Consider the following 8,657-nt stretch of genomic DNA (forward strand, 5'->3'; position numbering starts at 1 on the left):
CATGGATTGGCCATAACAAACACCATGTTCGAACATAAGGATGCTCATAAGTGTACGTGGTACCAGAGCACCCTACGCAGAAGGTCCATGATCGATTTTGTTATCGTTATCGTTATCATCGGACCTGAGGCCGTATGTTTTGGACACTCGGGTGAAGAGAGGGGCGGAGTTGTCAACTGATCACCATCTGGTGGTGAGTTGGGTCGAGTGGCAGGGGAAGCCTCTGGACAGACCTGGTAAGCCCAAACGTGTAGTGCGAGTGAACTTGGAACGTCTGGAGGAGTCCCAAGTCCAGGAGGCCTTCAACTCACACCTCCGGCGGAACTTTTCAGGCATCCCTGTGGAGGCTGGGGACATTGAACCAGAGTAGGCGGTGTTCAAAGCTTCCATTGCTGAAGCTGCGGCGGGGAGCTGTCTCAAGGTCTTAGGTGCCTCAAGGGGCGGTAACCCTCGAAGCTCCTGGTGGACACCGGTGGTCAGGGAAGCCGTCCGACTGAAGAAGGAGGCCTTCCAGGATATGTTATCTCTGGGTACTCCTGACGCAGTTGCAAGGTATCGACAGGCCCGAAGGGTAGCAGCCTCAGCCATGGCCAAAGCAAAGCAGCGGGTGTGGGAGAGGTTCGGAGAAGCCATAGAGAACAGTGTTATTGCAGTGGGCAGGAGATGGAGCAGTCTGTTGGAGAAGGAGCTCCGCTGTCCTTTTCATATGGTCAATCCCAAGAAGTTACCCAACTGTGGAATAATGGGTCTGTTGAATAATGCCTTTGGGCCAAAAAAACTTCTTCCTATATACTTACATTTCGAAAGAGATGTCTGTACATCAAAGGATAATGTTTTTTAGAAAAATAAACCTCCCATTATGTAAGCTTTAATAGCCCTTATTGAAAGTATTAGGGTTCCTAGTGGGCGTGGCTAAAGGAATTGCTATTGCTAGCTAGCTCTTTGGGCCTTTGTGTGTCTTGGTAGTATTGAATATTTATGGTTTTGTTCACACAATAATTGATGAAAGTAAATGTCTGTTTTGTTTTTTACTTGCCATAATACATTCCTCCAAACTTTTCATTTGAACCTTAACCCTAACTGTAGCACCTATAAAACATTCCAACAACCTTTTCATTTTAAAGTTGAATAATGTCAACAGTTAGCCACATTTGTGTAATGCAATCCTGCAATCTTTTGGGAAATGAAAGCTCCAGTTATTGCACAAAGTGGTAGAAAAACTAAATACATGGGTCCTGTGCAATTTAGGGAACTATTTTCCAATAAAAGGAGTAAGCACTTGCTACAAAAGGTGGTGCCAGATGACGGCATGCCATTGTTTGGTGTTGTCGTGGCGCATTGAATTGCATGAAGCTTCTCTGCAGAATTGGGTGCCTTCACTTAACCATAGTGCATATTGGCTAAAGTTCAATGTCCATCACTTTCAAGAGTTTAATAGCTGTTGTGCTATTTGATTCTGTACTGCACGTCTTCTTAATAAATGCATGATCAAAAACAAGAGTCAGTCTGCTTCTTTCTTGCATTTCTTGTTAAGTTGATGCTGTTAAAAAGGATTCAAGTCTCCTCTCCCGTTAGTACAGGCCATCACTGAAGAAAGCTCCTTAATGCTTCTTCTCATTAGCCTGTTAGCCCATGGTAGTGATACTCCTCTCACTGGCAATGAGTGTGATAAGAGCGCAATTTCCTCTAATGTGTCTGTCACACATTAACCCTACGTCAAACATTTGCTTTTCTGACTCCATCTTCGGTATCAAGCTTCTTCCAGAAAGCTTTTTAACTGCCGAGGTTGCTGGCAGGACAACAAACATTAGGGTCGGCCCAACCCTTTGCAGATGTAGATCACGTCCTCGTGCTACTTCAGGCAGTTTACAGTTGTTCTTTGGTATTGTGGTGAGGTATAAAGCTGCCTGGCTTGCACTCTCTTCCAAGTATAAGAGCAAAACACTGTTAGCATATCAATTATAACACAAGTAAAATATACCACTAATGCAGACCTTTGCTCAGTGCAGTGCACGCAATGGGAATGTGAGAATAAGTTACACTGGCACTCGCGCTCAAAGCTATATCTGAACAGCATTTGTCCTTATATCCATTTTTTGTAACCATATTTTATTCTTTGCTGTATCTAAAGATTCAAAGGATTCAAAAGTCTGTTTGTGAGGATGAGGTTTTTTGAGGAATGCAGTGGTATGTAATCAAAGTACTCCTCTTGTGCTGTTGTGGAAAGAATGGTCTGACCTAAAGTCACCCTTGGCTGAGCAGTGAGGACTCCAGGAAGCAGGATATTAATTTGATTGATAGAGATGTTTAATTTACAATGTTAGTAAAACTGAATTGGCCAGCCAGTGCCAGGAAATCATAAAAATGTGTTTGTTCATATTCTGAGGAATGTCCATTACTGCTGAGCCAATATCTGCTGCTTTAGTCAGTTTTAAAGTAAAAATATCACAAATTTGTAGGCACTTACGTCCAGTCTTTTGGAGTAACAGATTACAAGTAACGAGAAAACGTAATCAGGATACAAAAAAGGTAACTGTATGCCCTTACAGTACACTATTTGGTTTTCATTAAGGCTACTTTTAATCTTCTTTATTTTAAATATCTTTTTTCAAATGCAGTTGGTGAATACCTGAATACCTTTTTTTAAACAAAAGAACTGTGTTTAATTAATGTATTAAACTAAATAAACATTGTTAAATATACTATTCTGTAGGCCTATCCTATAATTTAAACCACATTATGATACCAAATATTTTGGTTTCTTCTTTTCTAAGGTCACATTGATGTGTTGTTTTACATAATACACTTAAATAGAAAACATCTTGTAGATATTTAACTTCTCTTTATTTATTTTCAGTAATCAGCTTACATTACTTTTCTGTTTTGATACTCAGATTAGGTTACTAATTAAAACTATTTGCAGGTAACTAGTAATTGTTATGGATTACATTTTTTACATTACACATGGTTTCTGTTACTTCTGGGCATTACATAACAGTTTATTGTTGTAATCATACAGACCTTATGTCTTATTGTTTCATTTGTTTGCAATGGTCCTTTTTTAACGTATTATATTATTTATTTGGTCTATTTATCTTACGTAATATTGGGGATATGATGTTTCGTATACCTTCAAATAGATTAAATCAGTTTTATTGACTCCTTACTCAAAAGGATCAAAACCTGAGATGACTTTTTGACGATTTTGTCCTCTGTTAGCAACTCTCTGTGAAACAAAGTGCAATATTAAAAAGCTCAAGAGATATATATTTCAGGAGATCAGCAGATGCTGGAGACCAAAATAGAGCCAAAAGGAGAGTGAATATCTGACTTAAATGTGGTAGACACAAAAACAACTCCAAATGTACGATAGTGTCACTCTATGTCGGTTATATGTACCCAGGCAACCTTCTGCTAAAAGATTGATCATGTTGAATGTATCAGCTGATACAGTATCATATGTTAATGCTGTGTTTACAGCTTCTTGTGCAGCCCCAAGTAGGAAAAAAAATGAAAGGCCCTTAATAGACAACAAAGATGTTTGAGAATGTGCTATGAATCATACGTTCCAAGAAGGGCAGTCTGCTTTGTAAAGTTAAAAACATGAAAACAACCACATTTATACGCAGGCACAAACATTTTTGATTTATTTAGAGTTTGTCCCCAGATCCATCAGGAAATCTAAAAGGGTTTTGCAAAGGATTATGGAACAGGTTTGGAAAAGCCAAGACAAAACTGAATCTGACATGAATAAATATCAATATGGATATGGGTGTCCAGTTGCCCTGCTCATTAGACAGCTCTGCTTGGTATAAGCATTGATAAATTAGGTCTATAATTGAACCATATGCAATATTAGTAAATTGGCTCCCTCGTCATTAAACTGGGACTATAGCAGCAACAGAAATCAATCAGCAAACACATTGGTTTTCTTTGAGCCTGCGATCACACAGGCCAATCATTGATCCACTGTCAATAAAGCCAGCAAGTCATATTAATGTTTGTTTATCTTGCCTGACACTTATGACGTGCCTGTATGATTACTAATGTATTAACACTTTCAAATGTTACGGTAATGGCTAACGGCTGATGTGAGTGATGAAGTGCGTTGGTGGATCGAGCCAATTCCACTAAAACATCGCTCATCCTTCCCATGTCTTACGCCTTCCACAGAGAGATGAATTAATGGCGGTAATGGGCCGGGGTGGAGTCTGCTGCACCAGAATTTATGTCCTACATGTCAAAGCATCAGCATTTTCCCATTATGCAAAATGTATGGCAGCAACTTTCCTAGAATCTTTTTGCTGCAAATAAGCTAACAACGGGCAAGCCGGACCTGATGCATTTAAAGTTTAATTGGCCCTGACATTTTATTGTATTTCCTTCCCACTTTGCTAATTCCCCACAGAGCACTGGCCTCGGCTGGTGCCTCATTGGCGAAACTTGAGCTCAATCAAGACGATAGACTCCTCCAATAAGGACCTGCTGATTGTGCCGTGTCAGAGATTCTACCTCCAAGTCGACTTTCAGAGTGGGGGAGATGGCTTCACAAAGTCCAATATGTCATCCAGACGTGCTCATTACGTTTGACAGGGCCACCGCTAATCACGTCTTGGGTTGACGTTGCAGTAACTGATAGCTAGGCCTGTGGAAGTTGCAGATGAGGAAGTGGGGATTTTACTGCTAATAGGACATTTTGTTCTTTAGTCCTTTGATTTAAAATCTCTAGATTTAACCATTGTTAAAGACCTGCAGACACCCAACTGAATATAACTTTAGGGAAGAAAGTAATACTTTACACAGGCATGACTGACCTTACACTGTTTTATCTGTCCACTCTTTTCATGAGGACTGATTTCAAGATGTCTTTTGCTTTTTTTTGCCTGGCATCCTGACAAAAATAAGACTTTGATCAGTAAGTCATAGCGCTGCACCACAGTTTATATTGTAATATACACAGTATTTATAGTACAATGTTCATATTTTTATTTTAACTTCTTATGTTCTTATAAATATTTGTATTCAAAACATTTTGTAATATTGTTACTTTCTTATTTTTATATTAATATCTTTATTTTATCTTTTTTATTGGTATTTCTCTAGCTTTAACTTCTTATGTTTATATAAAATATCTTTATTCTTCAATATTTTATCTTTTTTATTGGAATGTTTTTACTTCAAATTATTATGTTTGCTTGAATATTAGTAATCTATTTCAATGTATTTAAAATAGATTCTTTAAGTTCTGAAGTTTATGCATATATATTTAGTATAGTATATTATAATATATATAACACAATATCTTTATTCTAATTTGATCTTTTTACTGCATTTTTTTCTTTCGTGCACATAAATATTTGTATTGTTAAATTTTGTATTTGTCTTTTATTTATTTAAAAAGAAGCAACTATCATAAAAATCCAATTTCCCCTCAGATCTTAGGCTGTGAGCCAAAGATCTGATTCTGATCTTTGGCTCACATCACTTTTGTGACTGCGAGAAATGCTAAAGCTCTGTGAGAATGCATTCAATGTTATAGATTATAACAACACATGTTTCCCATACATAATCATTATAAATGATAAATCTTTAAAATCTTGAAGATTTTATTTTTGAGCATCAGAATTTGAGTAGTACGTTCCAGAATAGAGCCTTGAAATAGGGTCAGTGAATCATTGTTGCTGCATTAATGTATTCAGGGGGGAATTAGGAAGTTTATTGGGCCAAAATAGAAAAAGCAGGAGGCTGAGATCAACGATTTGGCATATATATCACAAGAGTTACTTCTTGGAATCAATGAAACATCTTGAAACAGGGTATGTTGTTATCTTTGTTCCTCTATATGCTTGTATTAGGCAATTTCCCCCAGGCCTTAAAACTCTTTAGTGCAGCTTGAGTAGTGTGTGTGTCTCAACAATCTGAGCAACTCCCTCCTAATCTTACACAATAAACCTCTTATCTAGAAACCCATAACTCAACACATAATAAGTGAAGGTAGAGCTGGAAATAGGAAGAGATTGAAAATAGGTGTATAAAAAACAGTGCTAAAGTGATAAGTGCCTCTTAAACTGTTGAGGTTTTACAATGGAAAAGACATTGTGTTAAAGTTATCAAAGCAGGTAAACATAGAGGATGTGTTGAGTTTACACTAATGGGGAAAGAGGGAACAAAAAGATCTTTCACTGTACACTGTAACATATTTTCATGGAAGTGTGACACAAGTGGCAAATGGACTGTTTGCTACTTGATGTTTCTTAAACAGCATGCATCTTTTTCCTCTAGCGGTCAACCAGATGGTTTTGTATTAGAGTAGAGGCAACAGGTGGTTTCACAATACAAGTACCTCAGAGTCAGGATTGATTCAACACTACATTTGAAGGCTTGGGTGAAGTCAGCAACTCAAATCCTGTCTCTCAAATTTCAGGGTTCACTCGTACGGTGGCGGACAGGTGCTAATGCGCGACAACGCTTTCCAACTTGAGAAACTTGCTACACTAAAAGGATGCAAATATAAAACACAAATGTGTCAAAATGAAGCGCTCTGACCCCAGCTGTGTGCATCACTTTTTAGTGTCACCGTTTCCGCTGTGTTTTGAGCTTCTTTCAGTGTTATGTATTTGCAGCGTTTGGATTTGCAGCGTTTCTTTTATGTTAAGTTGGTGAATGTTTTTCTAAATGCTGCATGTGTGTTGTCAAATTGGTGAAAATGTGTCTTAATTTGCATGTGTTTTGGCACATTTATATTTGCATCATTTTTGAATGTACAAGATTATACACGGCCTTACCTCAGCTCCGCTCAGACAGTTTATTAACAACAACAACAACAACAATATAGGTTAACGCGAGGTGCAGCAAGAGGAGATTGTATTATTCTGCTGAGAAAAAGCTCTTCTAGTCAATCTTCAATTTCTGTTAAAGCTGCACAACAACTGAACTTAATCCCATCAACAATTAGAAAACAAACCACATTAAGTTGATTTCAAACCCATTTTAAAACATGGTTATTTAGGTATCAGCTCCGTCAACACAAACATTCTATTGCACTGTACAGCCCGCTGGATTGTGCTGCTTTAACCTATTTGCTATATAATATGTATGTTTTGTTTAAGTCTGATGAAAAATAGCCTTTTGGCTCACTCTGGCACATTTACAGAAATGTCTATTAATGTGCACTGTCCCTGTCAAATAAACAAATCAAATAGAATCATTAAAATAAATAAATACAAGGCTGCCAGGTTCTAATCTATATGAAAATGAGGTATAATTAAAAAAACTCCAATCCCCCACAATTCAGCTGCATAGTCTGTGCCGACAGCTCAATTTTGACATACGACTGAGCATAGGCCTACTGACTTTTTTTTTTACACTTCCCCTTATCTAGCAAACACATTTAAAAAGTAATTTTGGGGAAGTTGAAACAAGAAGTCAAATACTACAATGATCTGGCAACATTTGAATGTTTCCATTGCCCTACAGCTAGACAAACAGAGCACCTGCACAAGAGACAGCATGTTGAAACACGACGCAACACTGATGTAGACTGAGGTTGTTTCATTACTCGAGTAATGAAACAACCTCAGTCCACAACAGCATTAGTGTTGTAGAAAAACATTCATTGTTTTGACTTCACTGCATGACTGGGCAAAACAGAGCCCGGATGTTTGCATGATTAGCAAGAACCTCTGCAGCTCAATGGAAATATTCATCTGACCCAAAATGCATTGTGTCTCGTTAAGCTGGTGAGCAGGTTTTACCAGAATGCAACAGAGTGTGTACAATGTGGGAACATACACACACAGTACATATTAATACAACAAACAAATATATTTTATTCATTTAATTTGCCTTTAAATAATTATGGAAATGAATACATTGACTGTTAAACAGTGGTGGAATGTAACTAAGTACATTTACTCAAGTCTTCTTTGTAAAAATTGGGGTACTTGTATTTAACTTCACCACTCAAGGCAAATGTTGTACTTTGTACTCCACTACATTTATTTTAAAGATTGAGTTGCTTTACAGATTTATATCATGAATACACAATATAGACCAACAAATACATTATTGTATATTATCATACATTAAGCTACCGATTAGTATATAAAGTATTTCAAATAAAACCCACTTTTAACAAGTTCCACACTGAAGTTATGCATCAATAAAAGATACAAGCATGAATACAATCATTTCAATTGTATATAATTGGTTACATGTGCCATTCTGCCAAATGAGTACTTTTGCTTTTGTTACTTAGAATATTTTTACTGTAAGGCCCTATTATGGTTTTGGGGGTTTTTCCTTCCTGTAGTGTGTTTTATATGTTATTGTGCATGTTAATGGACCGCAAAGGCTATGTTTACTTCTTTAACATAGTGACATCACTATGAAACAATCGCACTTCTATTGGATAGCGCTTCAACACATTGTACGTGATTCGCTTAGGGGCGGGACAGTTCCAAGCGGTTGACCAATCACATCAGAGCCTGCCAGCTAACCAATCAGAGCAGACTGGGCTCTGGTTTCAGACAGAGGGTGAAAAGAGGTGCTGCAGCACAGCTTTTTGTACATTAAATCATGGAAACATGACACAGTAGTGGCACAAAATACAAATATGAGCCTGAAAATGTGCATAATAACGCCCCTTTTAGTACAAT

The sequence above is a fragment of the Eleginops maclovinus genome, chromosome 18 (assembly GCF_036324505.1).
Source record: "Eleginops maclovinus isolate JMC-PN-2008 ecotype Puerto Natales chromosome 18, JC_Emac_rtc_rv5, whole genome shotgun sequence".
In the NCBI taxonomy this organism is placed as follows: Eukaryota; Metazoa; Chordata; class Actinopteri; order Perciformes; family Eleginopidae; genus Eleginops; species Eleginops maclovinus.